This window comes from Sminthopsis crassicaudata, chromosome 1 (assembly GCF_048593235.1).
Source record: "Sminthopsis crassicaudata isolate SCR6 chromosome 1, ASM4859323v1, whole genome shotgun sequence".
Classification (NCBI taxonomy): Eukaryota; Metazoa; Chordata; class Mammalia; order Dasyuromorphia; family Dasyuridae; genus Sminthopsis; species Sminthopsis crassicaudata.
The window spans coordinates 445678422-445701990 of record NC_133617.1 but is presented as its reverse complement, the minus strand read 5'-3'; the positions used below and the strand labels follow the sequence as shown (position 1 = coordinate 445701990).

The following is a 23569-nucleotide window of genomic DNA, read 5'->3' as shown; positions in this document are numbered from 1 at the left end:
AGTTATGATTACTAACTGTGTATATCCTCTGTCCTATTTTCCGTCCATTTACATTTTTCTCTTTCCTTTTACCCCTTGAAAGTAATGTTTTGGTCTGGCAATCACTTCTCTCAATCTGCCCTGCCTTCTTTTTTTTTTTTTTTTTTTTTTAATTATTTTATTTTAATAGTTTTTATTTACCAGATATATGCATGAGTAATTTTACAACATTGACAATTGCCAACCCTTTTGTTCTAATTTTTCCCTCCTTCCCCCACCCCAGACGGTAGGTTGACCAATATATGTCAAAAATGTTAAAATATAAATTAAATCCAATATATGTATACATGTCCAAACAGTTGTTTTGCTGTACAAAAAGAATCGGACTTTGAAATAGTGTACAATTAGCTTGTGAAGGAAATCCAAAATGCAAGCAGACAAAATTAGAGGGATTGAGAATTCTAAGTAGTGGTTCATAGTCATCTCCCAGAGTTCTTTTGCTGGATGTAGCTGGTTCAGTTCATTACTGCTCTATTGGAACTGATTTGGTTCATCTCATTGTTGAAAAATGACCATGTCCATCAGAATTAATCATCATAAGTATTGTTGTTGAAGTATATAATGATCTTCTGGTCCTGCTCATTTCACTCACCATCAGTTCACGTAAGTCTCTTCAGGCCTTTCTGAAATCATCCTGTTGGTCATTTCTTACAGAACAATAGTATTCCATAATATTCATATACCACAATTTATTCAGCCGATCTATAATTGATGGGCATCCACTTAGTTTCCAGTTTCTGGATACCACAAACTTCCCTGCCTTCTATCAGCCTCTCTCTTTTTTCTTTCCCTTCTACTTTCCTTTAGGATAAGATACATTTCTAAAACCTTCAAAACCAAATCTGATGAGACTAGGATTCATATGCATTATTCTCTACTGTAAGAAGTCTTCTGTGCCTCTTTATGTGATGGTAATTTATCCCATTCTGCCTCCTCCTGTCTTCTCCCAGTACAATACTTTGCCTGCTTTTATATATTTATATATCATCTATATATACCCTCCCTTCTAACTGTCCAAATAGAATACAGTTCTCAAGAGTTAGAAGTATCATTCTCCCATGTTGGGATGTAACAGTTTAATCTTAGGAATAACATGTATTTTCCCCCATTTATCTTTTTATGCTTCTTTTGAGTCTTTAGTCTTGTATTTGAAAATCAAATTTTCTGTTCAGTTCTGGTCTTTTCATCAGGAATATTTGAAAGTCCCTTATACCTTGAATGTCAATTTCCCCACTGAAAGATTATGCTCAGTTTTTCTAGGTGGTTTATTCTTGGTCGTATTTAAGTTCCTTTGCATTCTGGAATGTTATATTTCAAGCCCTGCACTCCTTTAATATAGAAGGTGCTACTTTCTGTGTAATCCTGACTATGGTTCCTTGATATTTGAATTGTTTCTTTCTGGCTTTCAGCAGTATTTACTCCTTGACGTGATAATTCTGGAATTTGGCAGGAATATCAATTCCTTGAAGTTTTCATTATGAGATTTGTTTTAGGAGGTTATTGGGGAATTCTTTCATTTACTATTTTCTCACTGGTTCTTTTCCTTATCAGGGCAGTTTTTCTTGATAATTTCTTAATAGAAATTAGTGTCTAGGCCCCTTTTTAAAATCTTGTTTTTCTAATAGTCCAATAATTCTTAAATTACTTCTTCTGGATGTTTTTCAGGACAGCTGTTTTTGCAATGAGATGTACATTTTCTTCTATATTTTTTTTTCATTCTTTTGATTTTGTTGGATTGATTATTGGTTTCTCATAGAATCATTCACTTCCACCTTTTTCAGTTCTAACTTTTAAGAAACTATTATCTCTAGTGAGTTTTTATACTTCCCTTTCTATTTGGCTAGCTCTACTTTCTAAGGAGTTGTTTTATTTAGTGGATTTTTTTTTTAACCATTTGATGAATTATATTTTTAAGGAATTGTTTTCCTCAGTAAATTTTTGTCCTTCCTTTTCTAAACTGTTGACTCTCTTAATCCTCATTTCCCTTCCTTTCTTCCTTTCTCTCTCCTACCCTCCCTCCTTTTTTTTCCTTTCTTCTGTCCTTCCTTCTTTCCCTGTCATCATAGTAGCTTTGTATGGTATGGGCTCCTTTCTTCTTTTTCTTTTTTACTATTTTGACACTGTTTCATGACTTTTAAAGTTGAGCTCTGCTTCTGGGGCACAGCCTGTTTCACTGTGGACCTGAAACCTGATTTTTGGCTTTCTGTATCTCAGATGCTGGCAGTTTGCCAAACCCAGAAAATTTATTCTTGAAAAAATCAGCATGAGTTAGAACTTCTTTTCAAGCCAGATACCAGAGAATCTGGAGGATATTTCTGTTCACTGCAACATTATCAATAGAACAAATTCTGTAAAATATGCCAATTTCCAATTTATGTAACCTAATTAGCTGTATTCTGTACTGAAGTTAGCACTAGTTTTGCACTTGAGTGACCCTGAGTAGTTGTGTTGGGAATTCCCAGACTGATAGTTTGCCATTTGTGCTGCTGGAGTTGGAGACCTTTACAACTGGCGTGTTGACATAAGCCTGCTGAGCGAGGACTGAGGGGCCTTAGTTGTGGATCTGTGCTGAAAGCTTTCCTTTGGTTTGCCTGGACACTCTCTGTGCTGGGTTATGCTCCCCTTTCCCCAAGGGAGACAAGACTTTTCTTCAAGTCTTTTTAAGTTATCTTAAGCTGGAAAATTATTTCACTGTATCTTTTTGTGTGTTTTGTCACTTCAAAATCTTTCAAGGATTGATTTAACATTGTTTCCAGGGGAAACTGGGGAAAGTTCAGACAACTTCCTGGCTTTTCTCTACCCTCTTGGTTCCTCTCTAGTTAATGTATCATTGAATAAAATTAAATTCATAGTAATATCTATCATTTGAACTTATGTATGGGATGCAATTTGTTCAAGCAAGGCTGCATTTTGATTTATGGTCTTAAATTTTAGAAAAAATCAAGAATGGCATCCTTTGTTCTTTATATCTTTCATTCATTTGTGTGACTGTAAAGATGTGGTCTTTTGTAGAAAACTGTTGAATCCTGTTTATGTAGTCTGTCAGGCCATCAGTAAACTTGCATTTATTAAGTACCTCTTATGTACTAGAAACTGTACTAAGCACTAATTTAAAATGCTAAGTACAGATAAATTATGTTTATGTGTGTATATGGGTAAAGTTGGAAATTTGGAGGAAATAGGGCAAGGTTTCTTGTAGAAGGTGAGACTTTACACTGAGACTTATGAAAAAATCAGCATGAATCAAAACTTTTTTCATGCTTTCCAATATTACTTCCTACAATAAAGCATATATATCAGGAAATCTGGGGGACGTTTCTATTCACTTCATCATGAATACATTGACAAAATATGTCAATTTCCAATTTATGTGACTGAATTAGCTATATTTTGTACTGCACTTAGGACTAGTTTTGCTATGTGGTATTTAGTTTAATTTATGGAACTTATAATTTATAAAGGCAGCTAAGTATCATAATGGATGTCACCATGCCTGGAATCAGGAAAATCTTAGTTCAGATATGGCCTTAGAGACTTACTATGTGTGTGACTCTGGGTAAGACACTTAATCTTGTTTGCTTTGGTTTCCTCATCTGTAAAATGAGCTGGAAAAGGAAATGGCAAAAACCCTCCAGTATATTTGCCAAGAAAACCCCAAATGGGGTGCTGAAGAATCTGACACAATTGAAAAATGACTGAACAACAACAAATGGAACTTTTATAAACTTAAGGTATTTTTAATATTTTGATTGGATTCAAACCTGCTAATAGTATTTTCATTTTTAATGATGTCTTAACATCACTCTCTTTCTAACTATTATAGCCTTTTAATAAATGACAGATTAAATCACAGGAAGTAGATGTATATTGTCCTATTTATATGGGCTGCGTTTGACCTTTTCATTATATGTTTTCCAACCTTCAAGGTTTTTTGTCTCTTCTGAATATACACAGTGAAAAAGGATGCTGCTTGTAGCACTGCAAATAAGTACCAGACATTGAGATTTTTGCAGTTCTTGGAAAATTCTTGGACTGATTTAATAATGCTTTAAAGTTTGCAAAGTGTATTACTAAGATTGTTTCATTTGCTCATTATAACAGTCCTACGAAATAGGTAATATTATTACGCCCATTTTACAGAAAGGAAACTGAGGCTAGCAAATTCAGTGACCTGCCCAGAGTCAGAGTGTCTCAACTCTTCCCAGTTTCCCCCTGGAAACAGTGATAAATCAATTCTTGAAATAGGTGCTGAGTGACAAAAAGATGGAGTGAAACAGTTTTCTAGCTTAAGATAATTCAGAAGGATTTGAAGAAAAGTTTCTCTCCCTTGTGTAAAGGAGAGCATAACCCATAGGTACCTGAGGAAGGATTCAAACTAAGCATTTCCAACTCCAAATCCAGCACTGTATCTACTCTGACACTCTTGACACACTCTAAAAACTACATTCAACAAAAAGTTAGGGGTAAATAGACTAAAAAGTAATTGGAAACTAAATAATCTCATCTTAAAGAATGATTAGGTGAAACAGCAAATTATAGACACAAATAATAATTTCACTCAAGATAATGACAATGATGAGACATCATACCATAAGTGGTAATAAGAGGAAATTTTATATTTTTAGAGGATTACTTGAATAAAATGGAGAAAGAGAAGATCAATGAATTGGGCTTGCAACTTAAAAAGCTAGAAAAAAACCGAATTAAAAATCCCCCAATCAAATACTAAACTTGAAATTCTAAAATTAAAAGGAGAAATTAACAATATTGAAAGTAAAAAAAAAAAAACTATTGAATTAGTAAATAAAACTAAGAGTTGGCTTAAAAAAAAAAACAATAAAATGGGTAAAAGTTTGGTAAATCTGATGAGAAAAAGGAAAGAGGAAAATCAAATTATTAGTCTTAAAAATGAAAGGGGAGAACTTTCCACCAATGAAGAGGAAATTAGAGCATTTATAAGGAGTTACTTTTCCCAACTTTATGTCAATAAATTTGATAACCTAAGTGAAATGTATGACTACCTCCAAAAATATAGGCTCCCAGATTAACAGAGGAGTTGCTTAAATAGTCCTATTTTAGAAAAAGAAATAGAACAAGCTATTAATCAGCTCCTTAAGAAAAAATCCCCAGGACCAGATGGATTTACATGTGAATTATACCAAACATTTAGAGGACAATTAGCCCCAATGCTATATAAACTATTTGAAAAAATAAGGAATGAAGGAGTCCTACCAAATCTCTTTTATGACACAGACATGGTACCGATACTTAAACCAGGTAGGTTGAAAACAGAGAAAGAAAATTATAGACCAATCTCCCTAATGAATACTGATGCTAAAATCTTAAATAAGGTATTAGCAAAAAGACTACAGAAAATCATCCCCAGAATAATATACCATGACCAAGATAAGGTCAAAATTGGTTCATGTCCTAGACATAAAGAATGAGGTTATAAATAAATTTGAGGAACATAGGATAGTTTACCTCTCAGACCTGTGAAAGAGGAAGGAATTTATGACCAAAGAACTAGAGATCATTATTGATCACAAAATAGAAAATTTTGATTATATCAAATTGAAAAGTTTTTGTACAAACAAAACTAATGCAGACAAGATTAGACGAGAAGCAATAAACTGGGAAAACATTTTTACAATCAAATATTCTGACAAATGCCTCATTTCCAAAATATATAGAGAATTGACTCAGATTTATAAGAAATCAAGCCATTCTCCAATTGATAAATCGTTATGATACAAGGTGAGAACTCAGGTTGTCTGGGCAGTTCTCTAGCTCAGAATGCACACCTTTAGTTCCTGCCGTTAGGAGAAGTTTACACCTTTGAACTTCTGAGGAGGAGTTTACATATTTAAAGGAAATTACACCTTTAAAAGGAGTTCTGAAAAGGAGTTTACACAACCTTTAAAAGGAGCAAGTTTATTGGTTGAAGTAATTTCCCACAAGCCCCTGAGTTCTCTCACATGCCCCTTTAAAAGGAACAAGTTCATTGGTTGAAGTATTTCCCCGAGCCCTGTTGAGTTCTCACTACAATCTCTGCGAGGATAAAAGAGGGTAGCATTGGGTCTGGAGAGTAGTTAAGTCTGGGACAGAGTTGGGACAGCAGGCTGGAAGGAGAGAGTCTGACTAGGAGATTGAGTTTAGACAGTGGTTTGGAAGGAAAGTCTGGCTGGAGGCTCCAGAAGCTTCCTAAGAAACCTGCTCCCAGAGGAAAAGATTTTACAGAAAAGAGATCTCCTCCCAGAGAAGGACTATAATTGAAGAGACAACAGGACCTTTACAATAAATGGTCAAAGGATATGAACAGAAAATTCTCAAAGAAATTGAAACTATTTCTAGCCATATGAAAAGATGCTCCAAGTCTATTAATTGGAGGAATGCAAATTAAGACAACTCTGAGATACTACTACACACCTGTCAGATCAGCTAGAATGACAGGGAAAGATAATACGGAATGTTGGAGAGGATGTGGGAAAACTGGGACACTGATACATTGTTGGTGGAATTGTGAATACATCCAGCCATTCTGGAGAGCATTTTGGAACTATGCTCAAAAAGTTATCAAAATGTGCATTCCCTTTGATCCAGCAGTATTACTATTGGACTTATATCCAAAAGAGATTTTGAAGAAGGGAAAGGGATCTTTATGTGCAAGAATGCTTGTGGCAGTCCTCTTTGTAGTGGCCAGAAACTGGAAATTGAGTGGATGCCTATCAATTGGAGAATAGCTGAATAAATTGTAGTATGTGAATATTATGGAATATTATTGTTCTGTAAGAAATGACCAGCAGGATGATTTCAGAAAGCACTGGAGAGATTTACATGAAGCAGGACCAGAAGATCCTTATATACTTCAACAACAATATTATATGATGATCAATTCTGATGGATGTGGCCTTCTTCAATTACGAGATGAAGCAAATTAGTTTCAGTAGAGCAGTAATGAACTGAACCAGTTACACCCAGCGAAAGAACTCTGGGAGAAGACTGTGAACCACTACATAGAATTCTAACATGTATTGGTCAACCTGCCATCTGGGTGAAGGGGTGGGGGGAAGGAGGGGAAAAGTTGGAACAAAAGGTTTTGCAATTGTCAGTGCTGAAAAATTCCCCATGCATATATATTGTAAATAAAAAGCTATAATCAAAATTAAAAAAAAAAAAAAGAATTTGGAATGGTGACAACATAAGTACTGGTCATCATAAAACTGAACATATTTAAACAAAGAGGAAATACTAATGTGTGAATGAACCATTTTAGAATCATTTATTTCTGGCCAAATCATTGACTACTTGAGAAAATGTTAAAATCAACAGCAAATTAGAGGAATTAACTGAAAACACTGCACTAAATTGCATCTTAAATATGCCCTGTTTAAAGAGAAAACGAAGAGGCAACCCAATAAGGAGGCTAAAGAGCATGGCAGCTTTCTCAGTCCATGAAATATTTAATTGTTCTTTGCCAAGGAACGTAGTAGCCAGATGCAAAGCTGATTTAGAGCAAAGCTGCTTAAACTGTGGGTCCCTAATAAATAAATAAATATTGGGGTCATGAAATTATGATTTCTTATCAGTAAATGTATGATTTGTATGCCTATTTTTATATACCTATATGCCCAAAGTAGTTTTAAAATTTCTCAGGAGAAAGGGGATCATGAGTGGAAAAAATTTAAGATCTAGTTCAAAGCACAGATTCTTTTTAAAAAAAATTGTAGAGAAGGTTGAAAAAATAATTATGTATAATATAGATAAGTGATCTTTCTTTTAAAAAATTATTTATTTAGAATTTTCATTATTTTATATTTCCAAATAAAGATTATATAAAGATAATTTTCAGCATTCATTTTTGTAAAACTTTGTGTTCCAAATTTTTTCCCTCCCATATCTCTCCCATCTCAAGACAGCAATAATCTGAACTAGGTTAAATATGCACAATTATTTTAAACATTTCATTATTAACAAATTAAATTAATTTAACATAATTAAACATGCTGGGCAAGAAAAATCAGACTAAAAGGTCAAAAACATTGAGAAAGAAAAAACAAAGTGAAAATAATTATGCTTTGATACATATTCAGCCTCTACTTTTAGTTCTCTCACAGGATGTGAATGGCATTTTCCATCCCAAGTTTTAAATGATCTTTCAGGGACTTTGGCACAAGATTGAAATTATAACATCATTTCAAAAGAATATAACAAATAGACACAAAATTGCTATTTTTTGGGTAATCTGTTATAGTTGATAAACAATTGGTTTTTATGAGGAAGTACAAACGTGACAACTACTGACTTGCCTAATTTCTCAACTTTGGCATTTTGATCAAGACTGTGGGCCTGTTTTTAAATGTATAAAGTAAAATAAATAGAATTATAAAAGAAATCAATTATGTTGATAATCTTCAAAATGTTTTTAAAATGAATCACAAACTTTTTGGGTTTTACATCTTTTGAAGATAGTTTTGATGAAAATGTGAGAAGGGATTAGACACGTTGCCTTCAATATGCAATAGCAGCTTACATTTTCAAAACAGTTGAATAAGAGGTATAAAGAATACATCTCAAGCAAATCATATTGTCTTTATCATTAGCTGATTTCAAAGTGTTTGGACAAATTGTTTTAAGTTAGCTTCATCAACTGCTTAAATTAGCTGTGTGTGTGTGTGTGTGTGTGTATATATATATATATATATATATATATATATATATATATATATATATATATATATATATATATATATATATACACTCCTTGATGGTATACTCACAGAGCTAATTTATTTAGCATTCCTCTTAGGGTTAGTAAAATAAAGGAGATGCATGCCAACCAGAGGTGTTTGCCACCTTGATGAAATATGTCTAGATGGAGTCCAAATAGAAGAAAGATTCTCTATAGGTCATGAGTTCCTTTAGGTGCTTCTGTTTATTGATAACATACTGTTGATGTGATGAATATTGTATCATCTGGAAATACAACATGAATATCCTTATCTATGAGGTTATAGCTCCGTTATTCGTTTAGTAAAAATCCTAGCATTAAATCAGTCAAAAAGCATTGTAACTCATACCCACCAGTGAAAGTCATAGTACAGGTATGCCCCTTCATTTTTTGCCATTTATGTCCATTGAATATCAACTATATTAGAAATAATTCAGAATTTTAGCAAAGTTGCAGGATACAAAATAAATCCACACAAATCATCAACATTTTTATACATTAACAACACAATCCAACAGCAAGAGATACAAAGAGAAATTCCATTCAAAATAACGGTCAATAGTATAAAATATTTGGGAATATATCTACCAAAGGAGAGTCAGGAATTATATGAGCAAAATTACAAAACACTTGCCACAAAAATAAAGTCAGATTTAAATAATTGGAAAGACATTCAGTGCTCTTGGATAGGCCGAGTGAATATAATTAAGATGACAATACTCCCTAAACTAATCTATTTATTCAGTGCTATACCAATCAGACTTCCAAGAAACTATTTAAATAACCTAGAAAAAATAACAACAGAATTCATATGGAACAACAAAAGGTCAAGAATTTCAAGGGAAGTAATGAAAAAAAAATTAAGTGAAGGTGGTCTAGCTGTACCTGATCTAGAACTATATTATAAAGCAACAGTCACCAAAACCATTTGGTATTGGCTAAGAAATAGACTTGTTGATCAGTGGCATAGGTTAGGTTCACAGGGCAAGATAGTGAATAAAAATAGCAATCTAGTGTTTGACAAACCCAAAGATCCCAACTTTTGGGATAGAATTCATTATTTGACAAAAACTGCTGGGAAAACTGGAAATTAGTATGGCAGAAACTAGGCATGGACCCACATTTAACACCACATACTAAGATTAGATCAAAATGGGTCCAAGATTTAGGCATAAAGAACGAAATCATAAATAAATTGGAGGAACATGGGATGGTTTACCTCTCTGACTTGTGGAGGAGGAAGGAGTTTGTGTCCAAGGGAGAACTAGAGATCATTATTGATCACAAAATAGAACATTTTGATTACACCAAATTAAAAAGTTTCTGCACAAACAAAACTAATGCAAACAAGATTAGAAGGGAAGTAACAAATTGGGAAAACATTTTTACAGTTAAAGTTCTGATAAAGGCCTCATCTCCAAAATATACAGAGAATTGACTTTAATTTATAAGAAATCAAGCCATTCTCCAATTGATAAATGGTCAAAGGATATGAACAGACAATTTTCAGATGATGAAATTAAAACTATTTCCACTCATATGAAAGTGTTCCAAATCACTATTGATCAGAGAAATGCAAATTAAGACAACTCTGAGATATCATTACACACCTGTCAGATTGGCTTAGATGACAGGAACAAATAATGATGAATGTTGGAGGGGATGTGGGAAAACTGGGACACTGATGCATTGTTGGTGGAGTTGTGAAAGAATCCAACCATTCTGGAGAGCAATCTGGAATTATGCCCAAAAAGTTATCAAAATATGCATACCCTTTGACCCAGCAGTGCTACTCCTGGGCTCATATCCTAAGGAAATACTAAAGAAGGGAAAGGGACCTGTATGTGCCAAAATGTTTGTGGCAGCCCTTTTCATAGTGGCTAGAAGCTGGAAGATGAGTGGATGTCCATCAATTGGAGAATGGTTGGGTAAATTATGGCATATGAATGTTATGGAATATTATTGTTCTGTAAGAAATGACCAACAGGAGAAATACAGAGAGGCTTGGAGAGACTTACATCAATTGATGCTAAGTGAAACGAGCAGAACCAGAAGATCCTTATACACTTCAACAATGATACTGTACGAGGATGTATTCTGATGGAAGTGGATATCTTCAACATAGAGAAGAGCTAATCCAATTCCAATTGATTAATGATGGACAGAATCAGCTACATCCAGAAAAGGAACAATGGGAAATGAGTGTAAACTGTTATTTTTACCTTCTGCATCCAATTCTTCCTGTGCAACAAGAAATTCGGTTCTACACACATATATTGTATCTAGAATATACTGTAATATATTTAACATGTATAAGACTGCCTGCCATCTGGGGGAGGGGGTTGGGGGAGGAAGGGAAAAAATCTGAATAGAAGTAAGTGCAAGGGATAATGTTGTAAAAAATTACCCATGCATATGTACTGTCAAAAAAAAAAAAGTTATAATTATAAAATAAAATAAAAATTTTAAAAAAAGTATGCTATGTAAAAAAAAAAAAGAATATCAACTATAGAATATCAACCAAAGTACTAAAGTGCATTCTCTGGATTTTTAATATTTTTTGTATAAAGTAAAGCAACATTTGAGCTTTCATTCTATGACTGGCCTATTTTTTTTTTTTTTTTTTTTAAATTTTCTTTTTTGGTGTTTCTTTGGTCACTTCTTTTATATGGACAAATCATACAGAAAAAATATACTTTACACAGCTATGATACATTTTATTTGAATAGTAAACAAATTTGAATTTTCATTAATTTCATCATGTTTATCAGTAAGCCATGCAGTATAATAGCCAAGTATTATTCAATGTGTTATACTTTCCAGTTACATTATTCCTATTTTTTATAATAGATGAAACTGTTAAAGGCTAATAGTGACAAGAAGGAATGTTGTGTCACTGTATTCCAGGAAAATGAGTTTACTTTATATTTGGGTTTTAGTCACAGTTACTTGTATTCACAGTTTATGCCAACTGTTTTATGTTATGTAACTATAAATCCCACACTGAAATCTTGCGAGGTAATTTGAATCTTAATTATCTTGAAAGTAACTATATTTTAATTTCTCTTGAGTTATACACCTATGTCTGAATTTCTCTTTTCTTCAGAATTGATTAGAGTTGTGAGCTCTTTCTTTACAGGATATGCCCTCAAATGCCAATTCTAATCTTTTTTCCAAAAAAGGCTTTGCAATGCTTGGTCATCATTCCATAGTTTACATATTTTAGGAATTATTTTAATTAAGCCTCCTAGTTTAAAAAAAAAAAGAAACTGCAGATTATAAAGCTGTTTTGAAAAACATAATCGATAGGCAAACTCACAGTATATTTAATCCCATTTAATGGTATTTTTTTTTCCAAATTACATCTCAAGACAATTTTTACCATTCATTTAAAATTTTATTTTTATTATTAAAACTTTTTATTTTCTAAACATATGCATGGATAATTCTCAATATTTAACCCTTGCAAAACTTTTTGTTCCAAATATTTTCCTTCCCTTTTCCCACCTCCTCACCTAGATAGCAAATAATCTAATATATGTAAACATGTGCAGTTCTTCTACACATGTTTCCACAATTATCATTAGCATTCATTTTTACAAGATTTTGAATTACAATTTTTTCTCCTTTCCTTCCTTCCCCTCTTCTGAAAAAGGTAGGCAATTTGATATGAGTAAAACAGATTTCCATATTTGTCACATTTGTGAAAGAAGAAACAGATCTAAAGGGGGAAAAAAACTATAAAAAAGCATAAAGTAAGTGAAAAAAATGTGCTTTGATCGTCATTCATAGTCCATCAGTCCTTTTTCTAAATGTGGATAGCATTTTCTCTTGTGAGTTCTTTGTACTGGTATCATATAGTTGAGAAGAGATGAATTATTCATACTTGATCACACAGTGTTGCTGGTAATGTGCACTTTGTTCTCCTGATTCTCGGCTTACTTCACTCTGCATCAGTTCATACAAGTCTTTCCAGGTTTTTCTGAAATCTGCCTATTCAACATTTCTTATTGCAGGATAACATTCCTTCATATTCATGCATCACAGCTTATTCAACCATTCCCCAACTGATAGGTATTTCCTCATTTCCAGTATTTTGCTTGAAAAAGACTGCAATAAATACTTTTGCACATGCAGGTCCTTTTCCCTTTTTCATGGTCTCTATAGGATACATAGCATTCCATAGGACTAAGTAATAGTATTGCTGAATAAAAGATGAGCTCAGTTTGCCCGTTAGGAATACTTCCAAATTGCTCTCCAGAATGGTTGAATCAGCTCACAACAGTGCATTAGTGTTCCAATTTTCCTACATTGTCTCCAACATAATTTTCTTTTTTTGTTATATTAGCCAATCTGATAGGTTTGAGATGATACTCAGAATTGTTCTTAATGTGCATTTTTCTAATCCAAAGTGAATTGGAGTACTACTTATGCTTATACATAGCTTTGATTTCTTCATTTGGAAACTCCCTATTCATAGATCCTTTGACCATTTATCATTTGGGGAATTGTAGTGTTCTTGTTGGTTTTTTGGAATTCTCTGGACCAGCCTTTGTTTCAGTTCAGTAATCACCACGAGAATAGCCAGGTGTTAAAGTCCAAAGTCTTTTTTCATGTAGGTGTCAATCTTGTAGAACTATATTAAGTACTAAATACATGTACTGAACTAGGGAACTATTATTAATCACCATGCTAAACTAGATAACCATTGTCTTATTAATTCCACTGAGTTGGCAACTTGTAAGAATCCTTGTTTTAATGAGTACAAGATTCTGACCCATAACAGGTAATGGCTTGTATTCTTAAAATTTTGACTCAGTTCTCTATATATTTGAGAAAGGAGGTCTTTATCAAAGACACTTTAAAGATTGTTTCCCAACTTTGTTTTTTGTCTAATTTTCATTTTATTGGTTTTGTTTGTATTTTAATTAATTTTTTAAAATTTTAATATAATCAAAATTATCTATTTTTACATTTCATACTGCTTGTAAGTTATACTTTTTAAAGAATTTGGGCACTATCATATGTAATGGGGATACACTGGAATCATTCCCAATAAGATCAGGAGTTAAACAAGGTTGCCCACTATCACCATTACTATTCAATATTGTATTAGAAATGCTAGCTTTGGCAGTAAGTGTTGAAAAAGAGATGAAAGGAATTAGAGCTGGTAATGAGGAAACCAAATTATCACTCTTAGCTGATGATATGACGTAATACTTAGAGAATCCCAGAGATTCTACTAAGAAGCTATTAGAAATAAGCTAAACCTTTAACAATGTTGCAGGATTCAAAATAAATCCACATAAGTCATCAACATTCTTATATATCACTAACAAAATCCAACAGTTAGAGTTACAAAGAGAAATTCCATTTAAAGTACCTACTGATAGTACAAAATATTTGGGAATCTATCTGCCAAGGGAAAATCAGGAACTACAGATCTAACCAATTGGAAAAAGATAGGGCGAGCAAATATAATAAAGATTTCCCAGTTTATTGCTTCCCTTCTAATCTTGTCGGTATTAGTTTTGTCTGTACAAAAACTTCAGTTTGATAGTCAACATTTTCTATTTTGTGATCAATAATGATCTCTAGTTATTCTTTAGTCATAAATTCCTTCTTCCACAGGTCTGAGAGGTATACTATCCTATGTTCTTCTAATTTATTTATATCTTATTCTTTATGCCTAGGTCATGAACCCATTTTGACCTTATCTTGGTGTATGGTCTATTTATTTAGGGCTATATCAATCAGACTCCCAAAAAACTGTTTTAATGACCTAGAAAAAATAACAACAAAGTTCATATGGAAAAACAAAAGGTCAAGACTTTCAAGGGAACTAATGGGAAAAAAAAATCAAATAAAGATCTGTACCAGATCTAAAATTATATTATAAAGCAACAGTTACCAAGACCATTTGGTATTGGCTAAGAAACAGACTAGTTGATCAGTGACAAAATAGTGAATAACTTTAATAATCTAGTGTTTGACAAACCCAAAGACTCCAGCTTTTGGGATAAGAATTCACTGTTTGATAAAAAGTGCTGGGAAAATTGGAAATTAGTATGGCAGAAACTAGGCATTGATCCACACTTAACATTGTACACCAAGATAAAATCAAAATGGGCTCATGACCTAGGCATAAAGAATAAGATATAAATAAATTAAAAGAACTTAGGATAATTTACTTCTCAGACCTGTGGAAGAGGAAGGAATTTGTGACCAAAGAAGAACTAGAGATCATTATTGATCACAAAATAGAAAATTTTGATTATATCAAATTGAAAAGTTTTTGTACAAACAAAACTAATGCAGACAAGATTAGAAGGGAAGCAATAAACTGGGAAAACATTTTTACAGTCAAAGGTTCTGACAAAGGCCTCATTTCCAAAATATATAGAGAATTGATCCTAATTTATAAGAAATCCAGCCATTCTTCAGTTGATAAATGGTCAAAGGATATGAACAGACAATTCTCAGACAACAAAATTGAAACTATTTCTTAGCCATATGAAAAGATGCAACTCTGAGATACCACTACACACTTATCAGATTGGCTAGAATAACAGGGAAAGACAATGCAGGATGTTGGAGGGGATGTGGGAAAACTGGGACACTGATGCGTTGTTGGTGGAGTTGTGAATACATCCAGGCATTCTGGAGAACAATTTGGAACTATGCTCAAAAAGTTATCAGACTGTGCATACCCTTTGATCCAGCAGTGTTACTACTGGGCTTATATCCCAAAGAGATCTTTTTTTTTTTTTTTTTTTTTTTTTTTTTTTTTTAATTTAATTTTATAATTATAACATTTTTTGACAGTACATATGCATGGGTAATTTTTTACAACATTATCCCTTGCACTTACTTCTATTCAGATTTTTTCCCTTCCTCCCCCAACCCCCTCCCCCAGATGGCAAGCAGTCTTATATATGTTAAATATATTACAGTATAATTTAGATACAATATATGTGTGTAGAACCGAATTTTTTGTTGCACAGGAAGAATTGGATTCAGAAGGTAAAAATAACAGTTTACATTCATTTCCCAGTGTTCCTTTTCTGGATGTAGCTGGTTCTGTCCATCATTAATCAATTGGAATTGGATTAGATCTTCTCTATGTTGAAGAAATCCACTTCCATCAGCATACATCCTCGTACAGTATCATTGTTGAAGTGTATAATGATCTTCTGGTTCTGCTCGTTTCACTCAGCATCAGTTGATGTAAGTCTCTCCAAGCCTCTCTGTATTTCTCCTGTTGGTCATTTCTTATAGAACAATAATATTCCATAACATTCATATACCATAGTTTACCCAACCATTCTCCAATTGATGGACAACCATTCATCTTCCAGCTTCTAGCCACTATGAAAAGGGCTGCCACAAACATTTTGGCACATACAGGACCCTTTCCCTTCTCTAGTAGTTCCTTGGGGTATAAGCCCAGTAGTAGTATGGCTGGGTCAAAGGGTATGCACATTTTGATAACTTTTTGGGCATAATTCCAGATTGCTCTCCAGAATGGTTGGATTCTTTCACAACTCCACCAACAATGCATCAGTGTCCCAGTTTTCCCACAGCCCCTCCAACATTCATCGTTATTTGTTCCTGTCATCTTAGCCAATCTGACAGGTGTGTAATGATACCTCAGAGTTGTCTTAATTTGCATTTCTCTGATCAATAGTGATTTGGAACACTCTTTCATATGAGTGGAAATAGTTTTAATTTCATCATCTGAAAATTGTCTGTTCATATCCTTTGACCATTTATCAATTGGAGAATGGCTTGATTTCTTATAAATTAAAGTCAATTCTCTGTATATTTTGGAGATGAGGCCTTTATCAGAACCTTTAACTGTAAAAATTTTTTCACAATTTGTTACTTCCCTTCTAATCTTGTTTGCATTAGTTTTGTTTGTGCAGAAACTTTTTAATTTGGTGTAATCAAAATGTTCTATTTTGTGATCAATAATGGTCTCTAGTTCTCCCTTGGACACAAACTCCTTCCTCCTCCACAAGTCTGAGAGGTAAACCATCCCATGTTCCTCCAATTTATTTATGATTTCGTTCTTTATGCCTAAATCTTGGACCCATTTTGATCTAATCTTAGTATGTGGTGTTAAATGTGGGTCCATGCCTAGTTTCTGCCATACTAATTTCCAGTTTTCCCAGCAGTTTTTGTCAAATAATGAATTCTTATCCCAAAATTTGGATCTTTGGGTTTGTCAAAAATTAGATTGCTATTTTTATTCACTATCTTGTCCTGTGATCCTAACCTATGCCACTGATCAACTAGTCTATTTCTTAGCCAATACCAAATGGTTTTGGTGACTGTTGCTTTATAATATAGCTTTAAATCAGGTACACTTAGACCACCTTCCTCTGACTTTTTTTTCATTAGTTCCCTTGCAATTCTCGACCTTTTATTCTTCCATATGAATTTTGTTGTTATTTTTTCTAGGTCATTAAAATAGTTTCTTGGGAGTCTGATTGGTATAGCACTAAATAAATAGATTAGTTTGGGGAGTATTGTCATCTTTATTATATTCGCTCGGCCTATCCAAGAACATTGAATGTCTTTCCAATTATTTAAATCTGACTTTATTTTTGTGGCAAGTGTTTTGTAATTTTGCTCATATAATTCCTGACTCTCCTTTGGTAGATATATTCCCAAATATTTGATACTATCGACTGTTATTTTGAATGGAATTTCTCTTTGTATCTCTTGCTGTTGGATTGTGTTGGTAATGTATAAAAATCCTGAGGATTTATGTGGATTTATTTTGTATCCTGCGACTTTGCTAAAATTCTGAATTATTTCTAATAGCTTTTTAGCAGAGTCTTTGGGGTTCTCTAAGTATACCATCATGTCATCTGCGAAAAGTGACAATTTGATTTCTTCATTTCCTACTCTAATTCCTTGGATCTCAAAGAGATCTTTAAGAAGGGAAAGGGACCTGTATGTGCAAGAATGTTCATGGCAGCCCTCTTTGTAGTGGCCAGAAACTGGAAACTGAGTGGATGCCCATCAATGGGAGAATGGCTGAATAAATTGTGGTATATGAATATTATGGAATATTATTATTCTGTAAGAAATGACCAGCAGAGGGTAGCTAGGTGGCACAATGGATAGAGCACCAGCCCTGAATTCAGGAGGACCCAAGTTCAAATATGGTCTCAGACACTTAACACTTCCTAGCTGTGTGACCCTGGGCATGTCATTTAACCCCAGCCTCAGAAAAAAGAAAGAAAGAAACTCAGCAAGAAATGACCAGCAGGATGATTTCAGAAAGGACTGGAGAGACTTACTGGAGAGACTGTTGGTGAGTGAAATGAGCAGGACCAGAAGATCATTATATATTTTAACAAGAATACTATATGATGATCAATTCTGATGGGCGTGGCCCTCTTCAACTATGAGATGAAGCAAATCAGTTCCAGTAGAGCAGTAATGAACTGAACCAGCTACACCCAGTGAAAGAACTCTGGGAGAAGACTGTGAACCACTACATAGAATTCCCAATCCTTTTATTTTTGTCTACCTGCATTTCCTATTTCCTTCACAGGTTAATTGTACACTAATTCTAAGTCTGATTCTTCTTGTACAGCAAATTAACTATATGGACACATATACATATATTGTATTTAATGTATACTTTAACATATTTAACATGTATTGGTCTACCTGCTATCTGGGGGAGGGGATAGGGGGAAGAAGGGGAAAAATTGGAACAAAAGGTTTTGCAACTGTCAATGCTGAAAAATTACCCATGCATATATATATATATATATATATATATAAATTTTTTTTTATTTAGAAAATTTTTTCACAGTATATATGCATGAGTAATTTTTTTTAATAATATTATCCCTTGTATTCATTTTTCCAAATTATCCCCCCCTCCCTCCCCCCATGACAGGCAATACCATACATTTTACATGTGTTACAATATAACCTAGATACAATATATGTGTGTGAATACCATTTTTTTTGTTGCACATTAAGCATTAGATTCCGAAGGTATAAGTAACCTGGGTAGATAGACAGTAGTGCTAACAATTTACATTCACTTCACAGTGTTCCATCTCTGGGTGTAGTTATTTCTGTCCATCATTGATCAACTGGAAGTGAGTTGGATCTTCTTTATGTTGAAGATATCCACTTCCATCAGAATATATCTTCATACAGCATTGAAGTGTACAGCGATCTTCTGGTTCTATTCATTTCATTCAGCATCAGTTGATGTAAGTTTCTCCAAGCCTCTCTGTATTCCTCCTGCTGGTCATTTCTTACAGAACAATAGTATTCCATAACCTTCATATACCATAATTTACCCAACCATTCTCCAATTGATGGGCATCCATTCAACTTCCAGTTTCTAGCTACAACAAAAAGAGCTGCCACAAACATTTTGGCAATACAGGTCCCTTTCCCTTCTTTAGTATTTCTTTGGGATATAAACCCAATAGTAGTACGGCTGGGTCAAAGGGTATGCACAGTTTGATAACTTTTTGGGCATAGTTCCAAATTGCTCTCCAGAATGGTTGGATTTTTTCACAACTCCACCAACAATGTATCAGTGTCCCAGTTTTCCCACATCCCCTCCAACATTCATCATTATTTGTTCCTGTTATCTTAGCCAATCTGACAGGTGTGTAATGATATCTCTCAGAGTTGTCTTAATTTCATGCATATATCTTGTAAATAAAAAGATACATACATACATATATATATATATATATAACTTCATTGTCTGATACCTTGCTTTATAGTTTCCCTCCTTATCTTTTTAAATTAGGTCTACTTTTGCTTTTCCTCTGAGATCAGGATTGCTACCCCTGCTTTTTTCACTTAACCTGAAGCATAAAATTCTAGCCCCATGTCTTTACTCTGCTTTAAGTTTGTTTCTGGTTTTTGGTTTCTGGTAGGATTTTTTTCTGGTTTTTGATCCACTCTGCTATATGCTTCTGTTTTATGGGGAAAGTGTTTATCTTATTCACCTTTATAGTTATGTTTACTAACTGCATTTCTTTCCATTCTGTTTGTTCTCAAACATCCATTCCCTCTTCCCAGTGTTTTGCTTCTATCTGCTGACTTCCTCTTTCTGTCCTCCCTTCTGTCAGTTCTCTTTACTTAATCTCTTCCTCTCCTATTCCATAATGGCTAGGATTGATTTCTATATTCAGCTGATTGTGTATATTATTCCCTCTCAAGCTAATACTGATGAGAGTAAGGTTAAAGCAATGCCCACTACCTGCCCTCCCTTGCACCATAATAGATCTTTCATACTTCTACCTCTCTTTCTTCTACATCCAGTGTATTCTTTAATTATTTGTATGCCATTTCTTCAAATTCACCTTATGCCTATATCTTCTAGTTATACTATTAGTGATATAATGTTTTTCTCAATAATATTTTGTATTTCATTTTTAACATTTTTGTAAGATTTTGTGTTCCAGATTTTTTTCTTTTCCTCCCTTATTTTTTCCCTCTTTAAGACAATAAAATAATGATTATAGACAGATGTAGAATACTTTAAAACATATTTCCATATGTGCTGTGCCAAAAAAACTAGACCAAAAGAAAAAAAAAAACAGGAAAAAGCACCCCCCCAAAAAAAGGTGAAAATGCTGTCCTTTGATTCAGATTCAGTATCCATAGTTCTTTCTCTGAATGTGTATGGCATTTTCCATGCCAAGTCTATTAGAATTGTGTTAGATCACTACATAGCTAAGACGACTAATTCTATAATAGTTGATCATCATATAATCTTGCTATTACTGTATAAAGTGTTGTCCTGGTTCCATTAACTTCACTCATCATCAGTTCATGTAAGACCTTCCAAGCTTTTCTGAAATCAACATCCTCAACTGATACAATTTTTAAAAAATTATAAGTAACATCTTCCCATTTAGGTATGTAAACAATTTAGCTCTGTTACATTCTCTTTCCCCCTTTATGCCTCAGTATCTCTTGGATCTTAAGGTAAGAGATCCAATTTTTGGTTTAAATCTGGTCTTATAAAGCTGAAAATCCTTCATTTCATTCAAGCATTAAACTCCAATCATTAAATGACCATTTTTTCCTTGATCCTTACTTTTTATTCGAGCTCCTTTTCCTTCCAGAATATCATGACTTCTAATCTTTTAATGTTTTAGCTACTAATTCCTGTGTAATCCTATTTGGGGCTCCCCAATATTTAAATTATTTCTTTCTGGCCATTTGCAGTATTTTTTCCTTGATAGTTCTGAAATTTGATTATAATATTCCTTGAAGATTTTATTTTAGGGTCTCTTACCTGAGATGATTGCTGGATTCTTTCAATACTTCTTTTACCCTTTGGTTCCAGGACATCAGAATGATTTTCCTTGATAATTTGGATGTTGTTCATGTACTCCAGTGATTCTAATATTGTCTCTCCTGGATCTATATTCCAGGTCAGTTTTTTTTTTTTTTTTTTTCATGAGGTATTTTATATTTTCTTTCATTTTTTCTTTTTATTAATTCTTGATCTCTTAGAGTCACTGCCTTCCATTTGCCCGATTCTAATTTTTAAGGTGTTTTTTCCTCGATTAGTTTTTGACTTTCTTTCTCATTTAACCATTTGTGTTTATATCTCATTTTCTAGCTTTTTTTTTTCATAATTTTTTTGCATCACTCATTTCTTTTCTCAAATTTTCTTCTAACCTCTCATATGATTTTTAAACTCTCCCATGAATTCTATTTGGGCTTGAGACCACTTCTCATTTTTTTTTCGGGGTTTTACCCCTAAATGTCTTGATCTTGTTGTTTTTTTTCAAAGTTTGTCAATTGGTCTTCCTTCTCACCAAGATAACTTTTCTATGGTCAGATTCTCTCTTTTTTTTTTTCCCTCTTTTGGGGGGGGGGCATTTTTTACCTTTTTTTTTTTTTTTTTTTAAACTTGATTTCTGTTCCCAGGGTGGAGGGAACACCATCTCAGGCTTCTTTTGCCCAAGGCTGCAGATTCTGGCTTTGAAGCCTCATGGTACTGTGCTGAGGGGAAACAGTGGAAGGTAGGGGACAGGCAATGGTGTGTATCTCTGACACTTGTAAAGGCTGTAGGGGGTCTAGCTGCTTATCTGGTGCAGATAAGGTCCTTGTGGTAGTGACTAGCATGTGCTGAGGCTGGGTAAGATAATTCTGTGTTTCTCCAGGGCTATATTGAAGTATAAAGCAGTCTTGCTTATTTTCCGTATTTGCTATGCTGAAGCAAGTGGCAGGGGGCCTGGAGCTGCTGGAAGCCAGTTTGCTTAGACATCCTAGGACTGGTCTCTATCTGTTTGCTAAGAGCTACACTGAAGCACTAGGAAGTCTGACTGTTGAAGTTTGCCTGATTGCCCTGGGCTATGCTAAATCATATAGAGACTCTCAAAGCTGGAGTCTATCCAGTTCCTTGATTATGCTGAGGCGGTTGGGGGTCTTGGTATTGTCATTTGCCTGCTCCACTACACTAGGACTTAGGATCTACCACTGGTTTTCTGAGGTAGAGCTTGCTTACTATCCTGAACTACACATTCTCCTTTTACCAGAGACAGATCTTTCCTTGATCTTCTAAATTTCTTGGGCTCAGAAACTGTTTTACCTTGCTTTTTTGCTTTTTACTTTTTTTTACTGCTATTCCAGGATTTTTGGGGGGCACTTCTTTATGAGTTTGGAAGTAAGTATGGATGAGACTGGGCTTACTGGTTACTCCAGCATCTTGGCTCCCTCTCCCCCCCAATATATTTTTTTTAAGTAGAAACTTCAGCTTATTTGTTCTTTTTTTAAAAAGAAAATTCATTTTGTAATAGAAAATATGCCTAAAAATCTAAAAAACTTTCCTAGAAATACTTTTCAGCTTTCATGGCATTGAACATGAAATATTTGATAGACATTTCAAATAGTGGGGCAGTTTCTCAGCCAAAACTCCCATTAGGAATAATGTGGTTGATTGAAAAAAATGCTACATTAAGAGTAGAAAATTTTTAAGATCAAATTCAGATTCTGGTTCTTGCTCCTTTTGTGAAATGAGCAAATTGATTCAGCTTATTTGCTCTTCAGTTCCTTACTGAAGATATTGACTTAGTGGAAAGAATACTAGACTTTGAAGTAAAAAAAGAGCTAAGTTTTAATTTTACATGTGATTCTTTCTAGCTGGATGGCCATGGACAATTCATTTGATTTTTCTGATTCTCAATTTCCTCATATGTGAAAATAGAGATAATAGTATCTACTTCACATGATTGTTGTGAGATTCAAAAAAGATAATATTTGTAAAGTATTATGTAAATCTTAAAAGCATTCTGTTAATTATTTGGATATTCTAGTGGAGTTGAGATAATTTCATTTTAGATATTTCTCTAATGACCACAAATCATATCTCATCCTTTCGTGTCTATTTCTTTCCATGTTGGCCTGTCATTTCACTACAGAGGACCCACTTAAGTTGATAGGTGCCTTTTTTTTAATTTTCTTGACATTTCATGGAAATCAGTAGAACACAGAAGCAGTTCCTTAACTTGTTTCCCATATTCAATACATAGCCAGCCCATCTTTTACAAACATATTTGTTTTATTCTGTGCTCATACTTGCTTTACCTCATGCTTCTTTATAGCTCTTTAAGTAATCCTTAACTTTGATTCTTAGTAGACTTTTCCAACTTTCAGATTCTTCCTACTTCAGTCTGTTTTACCCAGCATTGCTAGAGTAAAATTCTTAATGCATAGAATTGATCCTTTTTACTCCACATTTGGAAGCCTTCAATAATTCTACTCTCCACCACCAGTACCATCACC

At 33.7% G+C, this 23569-nt stretch overlaps 1 protein-coding gene across 3 annotated transcripts in view; it reads left to right on the top strand.

Moving 5' to 3' along the window:
* The window catches only part of C1H9orf85 (chromosome 1 C9orf85 homolog), a 102619-nt gene that overhangs the window by 41420 nt on the left and 37630 nt on the right, over positions 1-23569 (top strand). The gene's annotated exons all lie outside the window — the stretch shown is intronic.